General features: G+C 39.0%; 1 protein-coding gene and 1 non-coding gene across 2 annotated transcripts in view; one reads left to right on the top strand and one right to left on the bottom strand.

The window, feature by feature from the left end:
• CADM1 (cell adhesion molecule 1) overlaps positions 1 to 24,203 on the top strand; it is a 204,232-nt gene that overhangs the window by 1,196 nt on the left and 178,833 nt on the right. The gene's annotated exons all lie outside the window — the stretch shown is intronic.
• TRNAV-UAC (transfer RNA valine (anticodon UAC)) lies at positions 11,001 to 11,071 on the bottom strand. Its single transcript has one exon. It is a non-coding gene; the product is annotated as a tRNA-Val (tRNA).

The raw sequence follows: 24,203 nt of genomic DNA, 5'->3' as shown, positions 1-24,203 counted from the left end.
TTCCGATGGGCTTCCATTTTCTGCTTTCCGCAGTGATTAATGGGAGCCTTGTTTAAAACGCATTCTTTGCTGTAACCCGATCCGTTTCATCAAGTTCAGATGCTTTTGCCAGAGACGATTGCTTTGGATTAAATAGACATTAATTAAACACGACTAAATAGGGTTTCCCAAGCCTGTCTCGTACATTAAATGCTTTTGCCGTCCAATAAAGCTGTCTGAACGACATTGAGCAGTAAGCGGAGCCTCGGCAGATAATTTTGCGGAGGCAGTTTGGGGCGCCTTCTGCAGCCGGGTGGCACAAGCTCTGTGCAGCAGCTTGAACAAGACAATATTCTCGGCGGTGTGCTCCACAAAGTGCCGCCTCGCCGTCGTTGCGGCTCTCGTGCACTGAACTGAATAGCCGCAGGAGGGACTTGCACTTGTGTCTGATGGCTTTGATAAAATATCCCTCGTTAATGCCACTTTATATTTACAGTGTGTCACTGGAGACGCACAAGGCTTCATTTACTGACTTGTGCGACAAGAGGAGCTAGCATTATTTGCCTGGGACGTTTCGGAAGAACAAGAGAGCCATTGAGTTATCTGTTGAATTTAGCTAATACGAAAAGGGGGGAATAAAGAAGCAGGCAGTTCTGCCGAACAAAGAGCTTTATTCATATGTCTGTTGTACATGCTTTAACAGTTTTCCCCAATGGCATTTTCGGCAAGATGGTGTGTGTATTGGGTTGGGGGGGAAGCTAGTGTCGTTTTCAGCTCGTTATTCTGACTTTACATACCTTCTGGTAGAGATCATCGTCCTACAAAATAAGGCCAGTGTCTTCTGCCTGAATGCCGGGTCTGACAATGAAAATTACTTTGTTTCTTAATGGCATGTTCATCTCCTTCTGGAAGTCCTGAAGGCCGAGTCTGTTCTCCGAATTCAGCTGTTTTGCAGCCCCAAGTGTCTGTGAGGGTAGCAATGAGTGATTGAAACAAGCCACTGGTGGCAGGTCTTTTTATAATAAGATGGGAGAAACACTTAAGTTGCTTGAGTATGACTTGTCTACGTTTAGCAGCAGGCACCCAGACATTTTTTTAATTAATGGGCTGTCTTCATAGTTTTTAAGATGTTTTGTCACAAGGTGAGCTTTGCGGTATGTTTCATAAAGTCTGTGAAAATAGCTTTGTTTTTAGCTTCGTGCTAAATGAATGAGTTGTTCGATTGTCTGATTTAACGAATTTATCACTTGAAACAAAGCAGAAGAATAAAAGCCCTGTTGCAGGATAACTGTGCTTGTTGTTTGTTTTGCTATCTCTTAACGTCTCATCTCACATTTTGAATTGCCTTTTTTTGAAAAAGGGCTGCCTTTTAAGTGGAAGGCTTGTACGATACTATGTTACAGTGAACCTGTAAAATGGAGCTCAGTTAACTGAGTTAGAATATTGGAGCAGTAGGCAGGGTCCACATGCTGCAGTTAAAAGGATTATGCCTGACCTGTGCAGTTGGTGTTTTTCTGATGGTGAAAAGCACTACACAGTATGAATAGGGAACGCGCTGCTGTTGGAAGATAATTGTCCCTGGATTTTTAATGCTCTGTCATGAATCAAATGATAAAATAGCAGAAGTTCTGCTTTTACTGTATGTTAGACCAAGTTCCTTAAAACCCCAAACCTTAATTTTCCCTGTTTTTCTGTATTTTTTTTTAAAGTGGTACGTTAATTACAGTAGTCTTCAAAGAGAAAATTATTGTTGTGGCAGTAAATGGTAATGGTTGTAGAGGGCCACATTGGTTGTCTTTTTATCTGTTGCTACCCAAGGTACAGTAGTGTTAGTGCTGTATCTTGCTACTTGAGTGGAATCCTGTGATCTGAGTGCAGAAATCTGGAGTGTGCTTTGGAGTGTGCTGTAATTACTTTGCTGACTGGTTTAAGCACGGGTAATTGGAAAGGGAATAGGCAGTGTTAGGATTCGGTTTAAAATAAGCTAGTAACTCAAGATGAATGTGTGGTTCTGTGGCACCTTTTTATCTGATCTCTATGCTTTACAGTTAATTAAGCTTCGTAACACTGCTGTGAAATACGAAGGGAGTTGAAGAATAATTTCGGCTAATACTGAAATGTGATCAGCATTGGGGTGGAACGCAGCATCTGTCTGACGGCGCATAGCAATGTTGCGCGGCAGTTCAGAAACAAGAACTTCTGGACTGAAACCACAGGAGATATTTGGGGAGATGGTGTCAGCATTGAAATGAAACCTAGCTCTGGCACTGGGTGTAGTGGCCACAAGGATATAAAGGTATATAAGGACATGTCTGAGAACAAAAGTGGTTGTAGTTGTAGCTCTGTATCTGCCAACATCAAAGAAGCTCCACAAGTGATGGGCCAGAGAAAGACCAGCTCAAATACAGTCAGTAATCCCACCGAGGTTGTGTTAACCACTCTCCTGTAAATATGGGGTAAATTTCTAAGGAGCTTTTGTATGCAAGAAAAAGTCTTCTGATCTGCAACTATTTCACTAAGATTTAGCTGAGCTGTTCCATTTGAAAAAAATATACTAACATTCTTGTTCTGGTGGTGGTCTGAAATGCAAACACTTCAGGAAAATTGCAGGGAAGAGGCTGGTAAATAATCCATCTGGATTGCAGCTTGGGCTCATTTGAGTCTTGCACGTAGGCAGTCGAACACAGGTTTATAAGCATGACAATCTGGCCTAGAAACCATGGCCAAGGAGACTCCCGTGATTTTAAAGATGTAAAGAGTAGTGAATATATAGTTCTGTTCTGGGCACAGTCTAAATCAGAGGGGGCAGTTATTAGCACCTTTGGCTTGCTGGATGCCTTTAAAATTAATTGCTGATAATATTGGATGTGGCTATACAACTTGGCAAGAGTTGTTGCTTTTACTGATTTTTCTCTAAGGAGGCTCTTATGTTGTAGCTGAGGCTGCAGTATAGACAGGAGCCTAGAAAAGATAGTTACATTCTTCCTTTGAGCATCAGTCTTTATCAGTTTGTTTTGTTGATGTTTCCTTTTCTTTTTCTTATGAGTAAGTAAAGAAAGCTTTATAACTGAACAACTCTGACTCAGTAACTGAAGATGCCTTAAGTGTTGCTTTCTCAGGTCTGTGCCGGAACTAAAAGCATTTTTTGTGGGGCAGCAGCATGCAGATAGTCTCTGCCCTATTGCTTGACTAAAAACAGATCACCTTTTTTACTCTTACCACCACTCAGAACAAAATGTGCATTTTAGACTAGATGTGTTGTTTGAAATGGCAGTTTAAATGCTCCTAATAATGTGCTTGGTTAACTCCTCTCTGCCTGTAAAAACTCAACAACAACAACAAAACCCAAATCCTTTTTAGTATTAGGCAGATTTTTCTTGTTTTTGCTTAGTGCCAGCTTTTCTAGTGATTATTGTTATACTCTTAAAAGGGATTTTAACAGCTTGTACCTCTTTCATGTTTGATAAAATGTATTGCTGTACTTTTGTCTTGAATGCAGGGGCTCTGTGTGTTCAGAAAGGGAGATTGCTTTCTGTGGTTCAGAGAGATAGGATTTGAACAGACTTCTGAAGCTTTAAATGTAATGCAGACTATAAGTTCACAGTATTCAGTTTAGCTGGAATTCAGCCAGTAAATAAATACTTAAGCAATGGTTTAAGGGTGCAAGCAAAGCTGGACATGAAATCTGTGTCTCTTCTGAGAAACTGGATGCTACATGGAAAAAATTGTATTTGTTTCTTTGTGGGATACTATGTACTGGCCTTTAGTGGTGCAAACCACTAGAATTAAATAAACAAACTTTGTTTGGAAACCTGTAATGGAGTAAACCTATCTGGTATGTTGTGCTTGTAAGTGGTGTATACTTGTTTTAGTTTCATAAATCAGTTGCTTTTCTGGAGATTTAATTGTGTTGCAGGTAGCAGCTCCTGTTGTGGCTAACGGGGAGCTCCAGTACAGAACCCTTTGAAGGTTGGTCAGTGCTGGCTTGGAAGCTATTGTATGCTTGGCTTCAAGATGGTATGCGGGGGAGTATGCTGGTGAAAGCGGGATGTTTTTGCATGTGCAACAGGCTCTTGTTTTATATATTTTTTTTTAGAATAACATGATGAGGCTTCAATCAAATTTAGGATTTGACACAGTATTTCAGTGGAGCTTGTCAGCTGTGGCATATTTTGGTGAATGGTAGCTGGCCCATGTTCCAAGATGAGCTGGCTTTTGCATTTCAGCCTTGTGCCTGAACTTAAGTATTTCAGTACTTCGTAAGCATGAGAGAACCAGGACTGCAAGTTACACAGGGGTAGGCTAGCTCCAGTTCTGACACATTGGCTATGTGTGAATGGTATGTGTGCTGTCCTCTACCTTTTTTGTTAGAATTTTAGCAATTTTTCTCTTTCCTCATGTGTTCATTAGCTGCTGAGCCTGCTAGTTTTCCTATTCAGTTGCAGTTCAGATTGTTGTTGTAAATCTTTGTGTGGAAGTGGAGTTAAGTATTGGGAAACAGTATACTACGTGCATTATACTACAATGGGTCTCTTTTGAAAAATCCAAGTTTCAGATTAATGTTTCATCTGTTCCAAATATCATGAACAATGAGAATATCATTGTGAGAAGCAGTAATTCTCATAATTGGTGTTGAATGCTATCACTTACTTGTCTGTTCTGTGCTGAGTAGTTTTTTTGTTTTAAAGAAGTTAAACACTTGACTAGATCGTGTTAGGAACTTCCACTGGCTCATATGCTTAGTGAGCTTAAATCTGTGACATGCCTCAGATGTAAGCCCAGGACTTTGTAGGATTGGGCCAGCTGACCCTACTGTTCTTAATTGATTACATTGTTGTGTGGTTGAAAAACTTGAATAATAGAAATGTTCTGACCTTTCTGAATTTTGAAGGTGAATCAGCTTCAAAAATTATCCACTTTAAGGTGCTTGTATTTAGGATCAGAATGAGATTTAAGCATTTGTCTTTGTTTAGAAATATAAGAAACTTCTGTGGCTTGTAACTTAACTAAAAGGTGTCTCTGGTTTTGCTTTTTTGTGTTTGTGTTTTTTACTGTAAATACTTGCATTTTCATGATGTTACTATCTGCTGTTTGATAATTTTCAGATTATAGATGGCTTTCTAACTTTTTTTTATTCCTACTTTTAAAGGACGTAATAACTTCAGCCTCTTCATATTGCACCACTCTTATGAGGAATTGCATAAGCAGCTTTCCCAGTTAATAGGATTTTCTCTGAAGGATAGATGGAATCAATATTGGTCACTCTCATTTGACTTTCGGGGGGGTTCCTTTTGAAAATAGCAATGAATATTTTTGTGGGTTTCACCTACACAACAAAGGTGCTGTCACTTAGCAACTCCTGTTAGGTGCAACAGATGTCAAGTGCAAGCACCAAGGAGAAAATAGACTCTTAGTTGTATATAATGGAAAATATTTTTAAACCTAGGTATATTTAGTAGCAGAAATAGTTGCATTCAGATTTTATTTTCCCTCACAAAACCAACTGTAAAGGCCTGGCCCTGAACAGTTACATTACTGACCTGATTCTTCTCTAGAATAGCAAAAGTGCTTAATTTTTGTTAATTTTTCTGGAATCCTTGACTAAGCAGTGGGAGCTTAAAGAGAAATGGCTGTTAATTTAACATTCTCTGAAAAGATTCAGGTACTGATTAGCTTATGTGACAATAAACTTCTCTTACGTCTTGTAGTACAGCATCTTGACGATGAGGGAACTCTTGATAAATTCATTTGATGCATGCATTAATGGTGTCTGGTCCCATGTACCAGTTTAAGCTGTTACAGCAAAATGACAAGCTAGCTCACTAGCTTTTAGGAAAATATATGGGACTATGCAGTATGTCATCTCTTTTTTCAGGAGTTAACTGCAACACGATCATCTGGTTATTGGAAGGCATTGGATACCAGTTCTCTTAACCCCTTTTCAAGCATTGACAAGGGAAATGCCACCAATTCATGCATGGAATTGAAGTGCAGTTCCACTGAGTTATGTTTATGAATTCTATAATGTGGATCAAGGTAGAACTTGTATTGCTGTAAAATCTGAGAGAATTTGCTAATCTAAAACATGACAACTTTTGATATGAGCTTGGACCCGAGATCGCAAAACTTGATGTGGAAACAACACACAGTATCACTGCTTTACCCATCAGAAGATCATAATTAACTTTTTGTTAATGTGCTGCATTTGAGAGCAACACAAAACTTCTCAAGCTCTAGTGAGAGAGTTTTAAGGTCACTTTTAATTTGAACAGTGGTTTGATGAGGGCTGTTGGTAACCACCATCCTGTGGTTAAATCTCTACCTGGGAGATACAGGAAACAGGTCTTTTCAGCCCTTTCATATGCTTTATTCCAATTATCTGCAGTATATATTCTTAGGACTGAGACAAGGAATAAGAAAATGTCAAATAGCAAAGTGACGTTCCACTCCCTACCCTACTCCTCTCATTCAGTAATAGAAATGTGAGTCTGAGTCTGTAGCATCAAAAGAGATCAGAGTAATCAGATCAAGCATGAGAAACTGCTTTTTGCTGCTTTTTCTGTTTTCTAGATGAGGCTGTGAGGCAGCTTCCCTTTTGGAACACTACTTTTAAATATTAGCGGTGTTAAGCTTTAAAGTTGAGGCTACAGCTAAATGGTGCTCTGCTAAAATTAGGCTAGAAAGAAAGCTGTCTTTATGCAGTCTGTTTCATGTAAATTCTGCACTAATGCACTAAAAGGTGAAAATAAAGGAATGCCATTTTCTCCCAGCCCTTACTTTGTGTCTGAGAAGAGGAACTCTTGTCCCTAACTCTCAACTGCAGAGATGGTGCTTTGACTTCGTATGTTTCATTATAGTAAAAATTTACTAAAATTCCCTTAAAATTGTTCTGTGACAGTGATGTATCTGTGACCTTGAAAAGGCATGTGGCTTGCTTAAAAGCTATTCCCTTCCCCACTCCCCTTCCCCTGCCATAATTTGTCATGGGATAACTTCTGGGCCACAGCTACTCTTAATCCATTCAAAGTTGTTGAAATTGGATGGCTGGGTCAAACTGTGGGGGAGGAAAAGCAAATAGTCCTTGCTTATAGCTTAATTGCAGAGACTTTTCTTCTTTCCACACAGTTCTGTTTGTTATGCATTCTGTTATGCCTGTATGCAGAACATCCATCCCAGTTCTTCGCAGTGCTCTAACATCATAACAGTCACTTATCCATGGTTTCCTTACAGTCACCGAGCTATAATGTCTTTGGTTACACAGTTGTTTGTTTAAGCATTATGTATGGATTAACTCAATTGGCTAAGGTTTTTAGAAGAATGGTAAGTATTTTTCCCCCCTGCTTTACAAAAGCAGAAAGTGATTCCCAGTTTCTTACTGGACATGGCAGATAAGGTTGCTTGCTTTCAGGAGTACTGTTCTAAGAATGATACTGATTGTTTCCGTTAAAACATTGCTTCAGGTGAGGCTTTTCGTTGTTATGCCACAGATAATCCATTGATGTGGTGAAGTTGGCTTCAGACAAACTAAGAAAAATTGATGTTACTCAAGCAAATGTAAAGGACAAAACCTGGATAGGATAGAAACCCTGTGTTGCTGCATGGAGTCACATGATGAGGTTGGTCAACTGATTCCAACCTCAAGTAGGCTGATTATAGGGAAGACCTAAAATGCTCTAAATACTGTCTTTTAGAGAACTGTTGCTGTAGCTCTTTTTTAATGACTTTTTAAGTTACTTTGCTTGAAAGCATTATTTGGGCCATGGATTTGTGCTCCCATTACTCATCTCTCTGAAAATTTAATCTGTGTTAGCTAACATAGCTAACATAGATGTAAGTTATGTCAGAAGAAAAATGTTCAGCAGAAGCAGAGAAGCTCTTAGTTGTCCCTCCTCCTTTGCTGAGTCTATATAAAATTAGATGATGTTTTAGCTGAATTAAGGATAGGCAGTGCTGTGCGTTGTATAAATGCTTTCTAGCTGGAAAGTATGCTATGGTTTTCTGGGTGTCAGCAGCTCCTTAAAAGCATTCATGCCTACATTGCTTTTTGTGCCTTAATTGGAGGAAGACTTTGCAGTGTGTTCATAATGTTGCTTAGTGTTGAGATACTGAGTAATGCTATTTGTTGTTGTTTCCTGATTACTGTCTAACCAGGATTCTTGGAGTCTAGTTGAAAGTTGATTCACAAACACCAAAACGGTTAATATTTGTCATCATATGACACCCAATTTTGTCAAGCTTCAGCTTGTGTGAGGATCATTGGGGTTAGGACTGTTTAGTGTAAGTATGCTTTCTCAGGGTGGGTGCAGTAAGAACAAAAAGCAAGAAACACTGCTTGTTATGTGAAGTGCTTTTGTGGTGTCAGTTCAGTAAGAATCTAGGTCAACTTAAGAGCAACTTGAGTTCTTTAGAAGGTGTGTGTTTTTTTTTTTGGGGGGGGCACCTTAGTTTTTTAACAAGCTGTACAAAGTCCAGAGAACTATCCACAGTTCCTTAGTGTGCATTTGCTGACGGAGTCAAATTGATGTGCAGAAGCATTTTGATTTGCAATTGGGAAGTAGGTGTAGCTCAGTTCTAATGTGGCATCATACTGAGTGGGTTGGTATTTCTTTAGCTCTTCAATAAAGGAATACCCTGTACATTGAGGGAAGCAATTATGCTTTTCCTGGATAGGGATAGTGTAACAGAAAAGGGGGTACATGCCCAGTGCATGCTGGTGAATGAGAGAAAAGAGATGCCTGCCTAGGACAGTGTGATTAGTCATAAAGCTTTGTAGCTGGACTTAACCATCCATACTGATAGAGCATATTCCTAATCACTCTTATAAACATCTGCAGTAGCTTGTAGTAGAAATAAGGCAGAACCCATTTAATTTGTTCGTTCTTTATGCTCATACTCACCATTGAAGTGTGGCTGTATTAAAAGATTCTCCTAGCTGTGTAAAAAATCAATAAGTGCTTAATTTTTCCTTTGCTTTCACTTGAATTTTTTGATTTTAATTTTCTAATAGTTTATCTGCTGCTCAAATTGAAGACCTTTGTGCCATTAAGAAAGTATATCTATAAGGTCATGATTACATGATTGCTGTTTTCTGCTAAATCACAGTTGAGTACTCTTCTTCCACCACCTTTGCTCAGCATCTGGTCTGAATGTAACTCTGAAGCAGACATTCCTCATTTTTTTGATAGTTTTGTCTACTAGGTTAATGACTCTTACATTGAGGTTTTTGCACTGTGTCCACGTTAATTGCTTTGACTTCAAAGTTCTTAGGCTCTTATTTGTTCCATATAATCTTTAATGGAATGTATGCAGTTTGACAACTCTTCCTGAATCTGTAACTGCCAGTTACTGCATCTTCAGCATGTGAAGTGTGGCTGCATCTTTTTTTTTTTGTAAAATCAAAGATTGAAGTGGGATGGATAAGAAAATAACATTGCTGCCCTTTGGATGCCTTTGGGGAAAAAGGGAGAAACTTGTGCACAAGAAATAAAGAAAATACTTGAGGCAAATCATTTATTGTGATAAGTATATGTATTGAGCCTTGTACGCAGAGGATTTATAGCAGAACTGATGATGTAGCTTTTAAATCCCTCCAGGAGAAATTGGAAGGCACGATTATGATGATTCTGTCCTCTAGGCTTTGTTTTGCAAATTGAGTCTGAATTGCAAGTGTACTAATGCAATATGATATATGTGGAACGCAACTCGAAGGTGTGTAGTATGTTAGATACAGCTGTCACTTTGAGTAGTCTTCCCATTTTCAGTTTTGTGTTAAGGGTGAATAGATCTATTGATTCCTGTTTGACATGGCGGAGATCTTTAGTGAGAGTTCTTCATAAATATAATAGTTTAATTACTATAAAGCTACTTTTTTAAAAATTTCCTTGCAAGATTAAAATGTTTTACTACGGAGTCCATTGTATTTTCAGTCTTCCTCTGTGCAGCCCTTCTTCAAAGCCCCAAGTACCCTCAGCCTTCTCCGGGTTTGTGTGTAGAGCTACTAAGACAGGATAAGAGAGCAGAAATAGGTGGCTGTGAATGATGGATGCATTAGTAGTTTACATCACATTTTATTGATTTCTTCAGTTAATCTACCTCAAATTGTACAGCCGTGTGCAATGAGACAGTGTTTGTGAAGTGTTGCAGGTCTAGAGAGTAATGCATCTTGAACAACTTAAACTTGTGGTACACACAAATAACTGGAGAATTAAGAACTAATACTGCTTGTATGTACTCAGTGGGTGAAGAGGTAGTTTGGCTGCTTATGAGTAATCTGTTACAGCAGCATTGTGTAGTTAAATCTGCTTTCTGGAACAGACTTAATATGGAATGTAATCTGAGTTTTGTTATGCTATATAGTCTTTCAGTATAAAATGTCACAGCACTGGTAGCTATGCCCTTAGAGTTTTCTTTGGAATTACTTTAGCTTGGTTTCTTCTTGCAGGTTTTATTAGGAAGTTTTTCCAGAAGGGTTTTAGAATTGGTGGTAGACATCAGTGGCACTACCTTCTGAATGCTTACCAGGGTAGTTGAACGAGTGTCTGAGCTGATGCTTCCCGGAAGGGTAATGGGGTGGCTGCAGCAAGCATCATGGGCGCTCTGTAGCCTCAATAGCACATTCATCTCGGACAGCCCCGTGCTGCTGCAGTTTACTAGCTTTCACAGTGCTGCGAGACCTGTCTCTTACCTGCTTTGAAGGAGGTAGATCCTGGTTAGGATGGCTGTATTAGCCGGAGATGAAGATTTCTATGTTTGTAGGGTTATTGTTTGCTAGGTAATTTGAGACTTGATCTGGGGGAATTGATAGGTCTATTTAGCTTGTTAATGAAGGACTGCCAAGGAGTCTAGGGCATTGACTGGCAGGGCACTACTGTGTTTTGTGTTGTTACAAGCTAAGTAAATAATGCATCTTGTTCTCCTGTTTTCTGTGTTAATACACAGATGGGTGTTTCACACAGAATCAGTAAGGTTGGAAGGGACCTCTGGAGATCATCTAGTCCAACCTCCCGAAGATTTTCTGGTGCTGGTTCCACTGGGGCTTGAACCCAGGACCTTCTGCATGTAAAGCAGATGTGATAACCACTACACTATGGATGTATGAATCCTGTCATAAAATAGGGAGTAGCTTAAATTATTTTGCAGTCAGTAAGGGTTAGTAAACTATTTCAAATCTGGTTATCTGACTCTCCAGGCAGAAGCAAAAGGGATAACTTATGGACCTGGTTTTCAGTGTCAAACAAAAGAATTTTTCACTGAAATTACGTAAGGGAAGCATTTTTGGTGTGCACAGACTTGGGAGATGTGTGGTATGTTGTTGAAAAGTGGTGTAGGTTGTTCACTACTTCTGGATTTTATTGCCTGAATAGTGTTGAACCTTGCACTTCTCTCTGTCACTAAATCCACAAGAGAAACTGTTGGAAATGCAGTTTTTCTTTGCTAAATGTGAAATATCTTTGTAGCAGTCTAAGAAATTAGTGCCCCTTAAAGATGAAATCCAAAACAATTCTAAAGTTTTAATAACTTGGTATCTTTTGTTGTGCTGAAAATCAAATTACTTAACTTTCTCCATGTCTAGCTGATTTAAAGGTATCTAGGAAATCTTTTGCCATAATGTCTGTGAAAGTTGCATTTGAATGAGCTAGATAGAGTAACTTTTTTCAGCTTAAGCGTAGGAAAAACGTAAATCTGTGTGTGTGTGTGGATGTACCTCTGAAATTGGTATCTTTTCAGTTTAAATTGGTTCCTAGGATTTATAAGGAATTCAAAGGCAGAGAATGAACACTCTGGTTAGATACTGAAGCAACTGGTTTCTATTTTTCTGGAAAATATATGGATGCTGTGGCATAGAAGCCAAGCTCTGCAAAACTGTTGCACATAAATTACTACTTGTATGGTTTAGAATAGTGATAAAAGCAGACCTTTGTTTCCTTTGTATGTGTTTTTTCTTTCATTCAGCCTGCATCTTAAGATTGACTCCTGTTATTTTCTTTCTACTGTGTATTGTCTTTAGCAATTTTGCATGAGTGTTATCTTGTATTCTTCACCACATGATTTTGTATGTTCAGTCTTCTGGAGTGGATGCTTTTTGCTAGTCTAGTGTTCACTTGTCCAGATTACCTGTGTGGAGAGAACTGACTTGTTTTTACATGATTTAGTTGTAAATATGGTAAGTACTGATAGAGGTTGCTGTCATAAGTGCGTACGCTCATTGCTGAATTTCTGGTTACTGATTACTGAATTTCTTATGTTAAAATCACACAAGCTGTGCATGCTAACAGCTTTCAAGGGAAGTGTGGTGTTAAGCTTATGGTTTTCATGTTCAAATGAAATCCTAAGTGATTGTATTGCACTAATTAGTGAAAAACTGTCTTGTGTTTCTGAGGCAAGGTATTAGTGAAGGGGGAAGAAAAGTGATTGTTCCTCCTTTTTTTTGAGGGGGAGGGGGCAGTTGTAGTAGCAGGTGCCATAATGAGGAATAACTGGAGAGGAAGTGCATGGAAAACATCTCTAAGTTAATATACAGGGGGCTTGGAGTCAGTGATGTTAATCACTGCCAGTGGGGTTAAGGAACAAATATGTTATTTGCTAGTAGTTTCTTTTTTAATTGCCTACCAAGCTCTGCTTGAACTACCATTGTTTAATAGGGTTACTTCCAGAATGCCTTACATCTGTCTAGATCCCTTGCGTTTTCAAATGAATGTTTTCTAGGAAGTGTTGCGCTAAATACAAACTCTTGGATTTGGCAAAATACTCCTTAGGGGAATCAAGGTGGCATTTTGCAGTCATAAAACACATTTTTATGTTACAGAAGGTCTTTAGTTTTTTTGTGCTTTAGACTGATGGAAATGAGAATTTTGGGAAGTAGTTTGAGATATTGAGGTACTTGGAGCTAACAGTGATGGTTACCTCAAAATATAGGAAAGGGAAAGAACAAGTTATACTGCGTGTGTTGGTAGAATACAGATCCAGCTGTCACAGACCTCACTGAGCTTGCTCATTCTAAATGCTTCTGCTGGATTCCAGGGAGGTGCTATTGTCTTTTACATTTATGTGGTTTTGTCAGTGGTTTATATTGCAGCTGCTGGGAGATGAGAACCCTGGACCTGCAAGTGGTGGTGGCTGAAATCGACCTATTGCTGAATAGAAGTTTGTAAACTGTCTTGTGAAAGTATGATGCTGCACGAAAGGGGTAATGGAGATGCATTAGGTTCAGTAGTGATTTATAATGCACTTGATGCTGAGTTTAGAGCATAAGTGAAAGGTATCCATCTGTCTCTGCTCTAAGTACTTTCATACATGTGAAATTAGAAGGAAGGCTTCCAGGCCTACTGTGCTCTGTGAATTTAGTTTGTGGTTTGGAACTATTCAGCTGGAAGCATAGAGGAGTTGGAAAGAATATCTGTTTCCTCTTGGGAGGGGTAAATTGCAACTACAAAACAAATCTCTGTAGCAGGAGGTGGAGTTGTTTGAATTTTTAGCACAGTTTGACAATTTGTTTGCCTCTCAGCACCTTGATTCTGGAGTGTTTTGCCTTAGGGGGAAAGATCTTCACTCTGGGGGTCAGAAAAAAGGGAGAATAGGAATCTTGAGTACTTAGTATGGGCAGTATAAGCTTTGCAGAGTCACACATCCTGATGGATTACATGAGGAACTTGACATCTTGTTTAAAAACAAATCATTCATTATGTAGCAATGAATAATCAAGCATTACAGTTTCATCTCTGGAGGTTCCTTTTTTGGTTGGAATTTTGATAGTTCAGTAATTAAAAGCTGAAAGCTATTACACTGTCTACATGTTGATCAATTGGTAATTAAAAAGTTAGATATGGTATTTCATGGGACTGGTTTGTTACGATCAGCTTTCCTTAGTGTGTTTTGAAAATTGTCATTTAACTTAATGCTTAAGCATTTTTCAATATTCATGGACTATTTTATTTGAATTTTATAAATACCTTTAAATTATCAACATTTGCATACTGTAATTTGAGATTCTAATGGATCACATGCTTTTAATATGATCTGAAAGGGTAGTTTTTTCTCCATCTGCTGAAATGCATTTCAAGACTATGTAAATACTCTTCCTCTGATACTGTATAGTTCTTTGGCTGCTGTATCATTAATTTGCTGTGGCTAGCTTAATCAGTCTGAATGTAAGGCAGATACTTGAGTGTTCTTGAGGTATGACCCTTGTCATAAGATTCATTCCTTTTAAGAGTCATTCAACCTTCATGCTGGGTTCTTAATCTGTACCTGATGCCAGAGTGCTAATTTGGACAGAAATGATTCAAACTCTTAGGCTGCTGTTTTTACTAAAACACCTGTATTTTCCTGCAGTGATGATCCCTTAGGGCAGGGAGGTAGTTCTAGCTGTTGTAAGAGTACCATGGCTCAAGTGTAGCTGCTAATCACGTGTTCTGCATAGTGTCCTATTGAATGCAGTGGAAGGACGCAGAATCCTGTTAAGTTCTCTTAACCAGCCTTCATCTCCTTCAGTTCAGGTGTACAATCATGACTAGGAACAACAAGCACAGGAAGATATATCTGCTGTTCACTTATGACAGAATTCTCAATATTGCAATATAACCAGTAATAAAGTTAAATTCTTTTCTCTTTTTGTAGCTGTAGGTATAATGTAAACAAATCCAATTCTGAATGGAGAGTTATGATTTCAAGTATGCCCAGTGTCACTGTATTTTTTCTGCTGATCTTAAACTGTTGACTTTTACGTTGCTTCAGTGTCTGGCAATTTGGTGCCTGTTTGTCCCGGATAGCTTAAATACATCTAGTGAAGTCAGTCCCTGTCCTACAGAGTGTCTAAACCTAAACTGGGTGGCTTGTTGACGTAATTCAATTTAGGCTGCTTTATGACCATAACTTATGCTTTGGTTTTAGACTCCCAAATCCAGTTGGGGAAAGAGGCAATAGTAGTGTGTGGAGCTTGCTTCAGGAGTGTCTGTTGAAGACTGCAGCCCTCAAGTTGTAGAGGATTACTGCATGTGCCATGTGATCAGAGCAGACTTTCAGTCTTCTCTGTGTAATATGAAGGCATTAACCTTACTTCTTGAAGAGAGGCTGCTGCAGATTGTAACCACAATGTTAAATGAAAAGTGCTGAAAGGATCTTAAGTGGAAGGTTATCAAAATACTTGATTACTTGAATTTTAAGTTGATTTGCAAAGGGGTAAGTAATACTGGTAAGCAACATACTTAAAAAGACCAGTATAGTGCTGCAGTATCAAAATTATTGGTTGCAAAGGATGACTTGCTCTGTCTTAGTTTCTGCTTCTTGAGCTTTTGGTCTCTCTCGTTAATAGAAACTTGAAAAACAGAGCTTCTTGCAGCTGAGGGAAGATTGAAGATAAATTTGATAATACAGTTGAGGACAAAGCCCAAAATCAGGGAAAATTCTGTGTTCGTAAGTCATCTAGGTGGAAAATTCATTGATTTGGGAGTCTCATATGAGATCTAAATGATTCCCAAACCTGATGCTTTTCAGAATAGGATGCAACCTCCCATTCCTTGCAGAACTTGGGGGGGGGGGGGGTGGGAGGGAGAGGGAGAGAGGGAAAGGGCTTTTTTCCTGCTGGTGAAATTATGTTTTTGCCCTATTTTTCTAAAGGTGTCAAGATTCCTTTTTTCAGTGCTTACGGCTGTGATGCTGGCAGGGAATTGGCCAGGTAAAATAGGCGATTCTAGTGGTCGCAGTGCATGCTGTTTGGGAGGAAGCAATCTTTGTACTGCACGTCTGCGTTCTGCATGGGCTTTGTGTAAGCCCATGGGGGACACAGCTCTCTGCAAGTCAGTGAATGCCTCTTTCAGTTGTTGAATGAGCTGCTGATTTAGAAACCCTTTTTGATCAGTAGTTGACTGGGTTGAGGCTGGCAAAGCGCCCTACCTGAGCTGCAGTCCTGGAATGATTTCACTGTAATTTGGCTTGAAAGTGGAGAGCCATCCAAGATACCTGCCAACCTGATCTACTGGAAAATGCCTGCCTATCCCTTAGTCTGGCAATCACTGAACCTGAAAAGGCAAGCAAGGCTTAGCTAGCAGATACCTGGGAAGACACCTAATTTAGATTATGAGCTTGTCCTTGATGATACTGAGTCTTTACCACTGCTGTTTTAGAGAAGTTAGAAGGTAAAAGCCCAGAAGTCAGAACCTTTGTAATGGAAAAGAGAAGTGCAAAACCTTCAGCTCTTGTATCCGTGACAGTACACCTCTGTCTGTACATACTGCAAGACTGAGCTATCTGGGTTTATCCAACTGTATCATAAGAACTTGCAATTGCCTTACCTGCTGCTTTGAGACATGGGCAGAGTTTAAAATAACTGGATTTCTGCAGGAGATAAAGACATGGCATTAGTGTTTAATAATAACATAGGTATGTTCCAAAAAGCCAAAGGTTTGGAAAGTGTTCTGTTAGATGCTTGTTGCATTTGGACAGCTGGTTCCAGTAATTTGTTTTTATAGGCCTGTTTGTAGTAAATGAATGGCATGTTGAATATTTTACTGAGTTTTTAGATTATCTAAAGAATACTTTCTGGTTTACTAATTGGTAGATAATGCTGAGTACATTGATGTTGACATGAGCAAATGGATTTAAAATGATTTTGAAGTGAGCCTCATTAAAAGATGCTCTAATTCAGTCAACAGGAAATGTCAACTAATATGTCTGTGTTTGCACTCAAACCAGATTGTGCAGTATTGGAATTTGTACAGGTTCATATTAATTATAGGCAAATACAAATGCTTCGTGTGGATATTGATAAGTCTTGTTAAATTCTGGATTATAATTTCTAAGAATTCAATTCTTTAGAAGTGGCAATTGTGAAAGCTGAGTAAATAGCTATTTCAGAGTTCCTTTTGGCCTTTTATGAACCCTCCTGAACTGGAGGAGGGAAGGGAGACTACTCTTAATCAGTCTCATTCTGAAAATTTTCTAAGATGAATGGAAGCAGTTTTAAATGGAGGCAGCTGGAAGGTGTGGTCAAGCTGACAGGATATGCCATTGAGCCTTTAGAAGAAGTTCTAACAGCAGCTGGTGATTTCAGTTTCCCAATGGCTCCTCTTTTGTGATAGGGGAGCTGTGATCTGAGCAGGCTGGAATTGTTTAAAGCAACCTGGTGTAGGGCTGGGAATGAAACCCTACAGTCTGCAGTCTCAGCTGCTTTTGAAACTACTACATGTGCTGGTTTATATATGTAGTATGTCTGTGGCTATGACAAAAGAAAAATCCTGCAAAAGCCTAAGATAGCATATTTAACTTGCTAAATTGCATGGGGTTTTGTTGGCAGAGGTGATCGGATCTTCGGAGTAGATTAGATGAGTGGTGACAGTCCCAAAGGGTCCTGTTTTTACTCCTCAGCAAGGAGGTAGATTCTGTTGTCTCCTCAGGTTTTTAATCCATCACTACAGTGTCACTATTTCAGGCACCATTTGTTGTAGGTGGGGGGAAGGATTTTTTTTTCCCCTCCCTCAACTTACTTTAGGGTTGGTCTTGTGAGTTTTCTGTGTCAATAAAATGTTAACTTTTCTCTTTATGTCATAAAATGTTAACTTTTCTCTTTATGAATCTAGGTAATACCAGACTATACTGCAATAGTTTGCCTCTGAAAAAACAAATCTTGTGTGAAAGTTTTGTGTGGCGACTAGTTTGTATGTAGTTCTGGAAGCAGACTTCATGCTGTGTTAATCTGACAATCCATCAGAGTTAGCAATAGCTATATGAGGCTCAGCTTTCAGTACGGCATTGGCAAGTTAACGATGCAGTGGCAACTATGTCTAGTTAGGCTTTATGCAGGTGAACCATGGTGCTTTTTCCTTAATACAAAAAAGAAAAGAATTAAAAGCTTATTTCTGTAAGCACCCTGTTGCTTTCAGATCATTGTCAAAGCTTCAGAGCATACATTGGGGTGTTGCTTTGTTGTCTCACAAATAGATTTGAGAGTTCTGCATTCATAAAACTGAATTCACTTAAATCTGTTGTATTCATTTCCTTTGGACAAATAGGGAAATTAATGCATGTACAACTCTGGTCTAGTATTAACCCTTTTTTTCTTTAGGGGAAATGAGCTTCTCTGAAGCTTAGGAAATGAAAGCAAAAATGCTTCAGACATGACTAACATACCAAATACTTGCTATGTTGCATAAACCTATTATGGATGTAACTTAATGTTCTCTCTGAAGAGATTTGTGGCCTATCATGGGGAGAGAGGAAGCAATCTTTTTTAGCAAATTGTGACTAGGTGAATATATTATTCAACAGAAAGCAGAGGAACCTAAGATTTTAATTTTTTTCAACACTGTTATGCTTCTATTTCACCTATTGCCTCTAGGCATAGTTATCTGCATTGCTTAGGGAACGTGTTGTTTGCTGAAATAAGCCTAAAGTATAAAATATTTAATTTGCCTAACTGGTTCAATGTAAAGAGAAAAGTGAATGGCCACAGGTTGTCTAAGGCTTTGGTCAGCATTGTTGAGGTAGGGGGAGCAGTGCACTGCAGATGGAGTGCAGAGGAAGAAGGGAGGGGAGAAAGACTGTTCCTTCGGAAGTAATAGATTAGTGTAAAAGTTGCAGTCCTTGCTCATAATATGTATATGCAACTAAAGTTTTTAACTATTCAAAATTGTGAAATTGGAAGTAGGCTTGTGCGCTGTGTGTAGTCCAATGCAGTATGGCCTTTGCTAAGCCTAAGGTCTGCAGTGATTGTTTTTAGTGTATTTACTCCGCATATATGGGATGTGGCTTGCATGCAGAGGAAGCAGTGTGTGCAGTGCCTCAGCCAGGGTAATGCGCACAAAGTTGTGATTTACTTTCCAGGCCTACTTTGTATTGACTGCGTGAATGCTGACAGTCTCTGCTTCTGTTTCCCTACTACTGTCCTTTTGCTTTCTAGATAGTCAGTTATGGCAACGACTTTCATACTATGTGTTGCACAGTGGCTAGTGTGAAGAGTGTTTGTTATACTGTGTAGTTACTGTCCTGTTCTAGAGTAATAAAATCATTGCTAGTGTTAGGAAAAACTGTCAGAGATGAGAATTGGAGTTCTTCGTGTGCGTGCACGTGTGCATACATGCGCATGTGTCCCTTACTCTGCCCCATGCAGAGGTGGCTAGGTTCCTTTTACTGATGTTCAGGATTAGTTACCTTGTTTGCAAATTGTTGGTGTTGTCACCAGGCTTAATGCTGAAAGCTGTTGGAGTAACCACATTTTTTTGTATGTTTTGCATTCTTTTGTGTAGGCCAGATAACACATTTAGCTTTATCCACAGCACAGCTAGATACAAAATTAATGTTTGGAGTATTACATGTAGAAAGGAAAGCAATGTTGTGTTCTGCAAACTTTCTTGCAAGGAGGAGTGCCTGTGTTCATATAATTGTAAATTAAATCCATCGAATGCATTGAAGAATATAAAATTTACTTAGTATACTTAGTATTTAATGTGTGGTAAGGTGCTGGCTGAGAGTTCGCCTTCTGTAGAACACTGGGCAGTCTGTCTTAGACTTCAGAATATGTGTGTATAATTTCTGTACTATGATACTCAAGTTTATCTGCTCCCCTCCTACTTGCCTGTGGGGGAGAAAGGTAAAGACCATGACTGCATTAAACAGCTGTGATCACCTCTAGGTGTATGAAGCTGTAAGAGCAATATACTGTGTGAAGAGGGTTGAATGGATGCAGCTGTCCACAAAGAAGACTACAAGTTAGCTTTTTCTAAGGTTAACTGTGGAGATTCTACCTACCAAAGTTAGAGGAATAGAGTAATAGAATATAAAAGGGGTGGGATGAAGTTCCTTTCTGTGGTACTTCTGGGATGCCTAATTTCCTTCTGGCACCTGCCTGTGGGCCATTTTTTGCGGAAAAAAGCTCCGTATAGCATCAGAGAAGGTGAAAATGCTTGTATCCCAATTAGGGTATCTTGACTAGGAGAAATTCTTGAGAAGGTTAATGAAAGATGATAGTTACAAAGAATAATGTGAAGATGGAAATATTATAGGCTTCCTATAAGGTGCTCCATTCCCAGGATATATTGAATCCAGCTAAGTATAAGCATGAAGATAAGGGGAACCTGGCATACATTGACCCAAAAAGGAGGAGGGGGAGGTGCGGGGGAAGAAAAGGAAGGAAATTCTGATTTCTGTAAATTGAAATTGAGTTTGGGATTAACTTTGGGAGGTAACTTTTTAGTTTTTGAAGGTTGACTTCTGTAGAGAAACAATGGATAGAAACTACTGCTAGGCTGCAATGTAATAAATGAAATGCAAGAGTCTCTCAAAACCATGTTCTCTGAGGAGGAAGGATCTTGAATAGCTTTTAAAAAAGAAAATAAACCCCCAAGAACAGGAAGTCAGCTCTCATCTTTATCATTTCAGGTATACCAGAGTGCTCAAATAGTAGCTTGAGCCACTCCGAATTTTCATTAATACCTAAAATTAATAAATTTTAGCATTATCCATTTAGTGAATAGTCCCTTCAGTAGATTGCATGTAGACATAATCAAGAGATACTTAATGTGTTATGTTACCTAAGTCGGGGATATTTTTATTGTATTCTAGAAGTAATCTGCAAGAAGATTTGATATGAAGAGACACAAAAGGTTAGTTGAAAGCAGACGAGCTGAATCATTGAATAAGAACTGCATTGTGCCAACTATAATGCTCCTTTCCATTCATTACTGCAATTATAATTATGGAACCTGAAGTATTTAATTGGTCTCAGGTACTCTTCACACTGAATAAATTGCATTGTTTCCATTTAAAAAAAATACCTTTTTATGCATTGCAAATATGTGTATGTGTTGTGCTCTAGTTCTCAAGCGGGTTTCTTTGTTTATATGATTAGTGATTAACTGAATTATGGATCTTTTCTATGTTGTGTCAAGCTAAAAGCAAATGGAGGAAGAATTTTTTCATGCATCAGATGGAACTAAATAGAACTTTAAATGGAAGTTTAAAAAGTAACTTCCTACACTTAAAGAAAAAAAGATGACAAAGTGATCTGTGTTAAGACTGATTTTGGAACTATGCAGGTCTCTAGAACAATTTTTGGAAGTTTCAACATCACTTTAGAGGAAGAGTAAGTTGTTCTGCTGGCTTTTGGTATGCATTAGATCAAACTGACTTAAGGACCAGGAAATTGCAGAAGAGCTAATGGATTGTTAAAGAAGGCACAGTCCCCTGTAGAAGTCTCCTAAGGCAAAAGTGTTCTGGCCTTAAAGGCTCTTACAATTGGGTTTTCTGTAGGACTTGTTTAGGACTGACTTCCATATTTCCATTAAGGAAGACTGCTGATCAGGCCACCTTTGGAAAGATGGGTTGAAGCCTGGACTATTCTATAGGAAGAATGGGTTAGTAATTCCATGGAAAATGAAGTCTTAGCTTAAGTTTTTCAGTAGTTACTTTGTGACTGTAGCACCAATGGTGCATTCTCAGCATTCAGAATTGTGTGCTGCATCCAGTGATCAGTGCAAAGTTCCAGGAGTCTGCATGTGTTACTGCTTTCCCTTTGCTTCTCTAGACTTCTTGTAATGGAGTTGAACAGTGTTTTTGTAAAGGATTTGTGGAGGTCTGTTGTAAAGAGGGAAAATGCCTAGTGGGAGGTTCTTCAGACTTGCCTATTTTCTTCATGCTGTGCAGCTGGTGAATAAAATGAAGATTCTGTGACTGAAAGCCAGGTGCTGCAGCTGCTTCCAGTAGATGCAATTAGGGTGAAGTCAGATGCATTCTAAAGGTTCATTTAAAAATAGTTGTCAAAACTAGTTGGATGAGTTGCATGCTTTTCTTGCCTCCAACTTTAGGGTAGTCACTTTATACACCTGTTTAGAGATTTTCATCCTCATTCCCAAGATGTATTAGAGATTTTTGTTACTGAAATTCTGCTCTTTTTTGAACAGAAATCTCTGAAGAGGAACCCAAATCCAGTGGACTTGGAAAGGAATCAGTCTGGGAGTTATAGCCAGTACAAGGAGGGTGACTCATTTTTAGATCTGAAAGTTGAAAAACTGTTTGAGGGAAGAAAAAGTGAGTACGCTCATCCTGAAAGGGTGTTAGGGCCTGCTCATCTGTATCAGGTACCCATTATGGATAGGATGAGTTTGTGCTATTTCTGTAAAATACAGCTTGCTTCAAAGTATTCTGCTTTATCACAGTCTAGCTGCTACTAGCAAGTGTAATAGCAGAAAAGAAAAGTTTTTGAACTCCTGTACTTGCAGTAATTGATGTTAATTGCTTCACTTTTTTCTGTTTTTAAAGATTAGTGACTCTTTCAAGAAAAACAAAGTTTGTGCAAATGGCTTCTTCTAATAATTAAAAAACAACAAAAAAAAAATAGTTCCTTTGGTTAGCATGTTTGCCGTAAGAATGTGCCTATTGTAACCTGTAACCTTTTAAGAATATTTTTTTAGTGAGCTTAGAGACAAAATTTTATATGAAGGAAAAATTGGCAAGGAATAAATGATGATAGAAATTGCATGATGTCCTGTTTCTGCAGATTGGAATATTCTCAGGCAGTAGCTCAAGGTATGGGCTTTTAATAGTTATGTGCAATGTTCCTTTTAAATGTTTGGGTTTTCTTGTTTACTGGACTCTTATTAGGATTTGCAGGCATGAAAAGGACTTGGGTCTTGCAATAAGATCCTCTTCATACTGCTAGGGCAGCAAAGACATCTAGAAATGCACAACATTACCCTGTAGGCCAGAAGTCATTCTGGAAGCAGAATGCTTTGCTGTAGGAGTGTTTTGCTACTTTTAATTAGCCTGGGAGTGTTAAAATGTGAATATGGTTCAGCTTGCTGAGAGCGTGGTTTAGATGTGATTGGTTGGCCTACTGTTTGTGAAACCATTTGCTTTCATGTCTTCCTTTCCTACTTACAATTCTATCAATGTTTTAAAAGCTTCAGTATTTACCAGTTTGTTTGTACTAAAAATCAGCTATCAGTGGAGCTCATGTGTTTATTCTGCTTTGAGCATACTGCTCTGGGTTAACCTGTTACCCCATGTGACAGGACAAGAGGCAATGGACAGAAATTGAAGCACAGGAAGTTCCTCCTGAATGTGAGGGGGAATTTCTTCCCTGTGAGAGTGACGGAGCACTGGCACAGGTTGCCCAGAGAGGTTGTGGAGTCTCCTTCTCTGGAGATATTCAAGGCCCGCCTGGACGCAACCCTGTCTACCATGCTCTAAGTGACCCTGCTGAGCAGGGAGGTTGGACTAGATAATCTCCAGAGGTCCCTTCCAACCTTACTGATTCTATGATCCTACTTGGTAAGCTGTTTCCTGGCAGCTGCAGAGCTTCTCTAATTGGGGTAGACTTGCTCAAATTACCTTGCTTTATGCAACTTTACACTGTTTTGTGTGTGAAACAAGCAGACAAGTTTAATTACAGAGCAGTAATTCTATCTATAAGACTAGTGAGCTTTTCAAATGTAGGTAGAGCCTATGCATTTTTTTCACACTTATTTCTGCATCCTTGTTTGCAGCCGATGCAGTATTTACCGTTCTTGATCTTTTAATGTCTCCACAAATGGAAGGACAGTGGGTTCTGATGCACTTGGATCATAACTTCCCACCTAAGTGGATTTTTAAACTGCCTGTTCTTCTAAACTGTTATTTCTTGTTTTCTAATATCTGTTGAGGAGTGGGGAGAAGGACCAAAGTCTTGGTATACAGAGATGCTGTGTGTAACACTTGGCAGAATGAGCTGAAATTGGATTACAAGCTACTATTACAGCAAGTGAACGTCCATGGTGTTTTTATAGCTTATCTCTATTCATCTATGTTTGCAAGGCTTTGCTTGCCAAGTGTTAATGTAAACACTCTATTTTGAGACATCGGTCCATTTGCCTTCTGGAAATCCTCCTTTTATAAGGTGGTAGTAAACCTCTGCACATAAAAACAAAATAGCCCTGTGGTCATAACTGCATACAAACAAATGTTGCTGATACAAAGTGCCTGACAACATTTGCCACCTGTGTCAGCAATTCAGTGTGTTGTAACATAAGTTTTGTTTCATTGAAGTGTTCTTGCTCTAGGCACCAGGGCTCACTGTACTGACTTGACTGTCTTCTGGCTTTGGAGTTGCTGCTTTGGGCTCTGATACGGGGCTAGCACAAGTCATTTCATGAGCAGTGCAGCTAACGAAGCTGGATTTCTAGGCTTTGAATCTCGTGGATTCCCCACATCAAGTTTGAAGCTCTGGTTTTGATTTTTTCCTTTAGCTGATGCTTTTG

The sequence above is a fragment of the Rhea pennata genome, chromosome 24, assembly GCF_028389875.1.
Source record: "Rhea pennata isolate bPtePen1 chromosome 24, bPtePen1.pri, whole genome shotgun sequence".
Lineage (NCBI taxonomy): Eukaryota > Metazoa > Chordata > Aves > Rheiformes > Rheidae > Rhea > Rhea pennata.
This window is presented reverse-complemented; position numbering and strand designations above follow the sequence as displayed.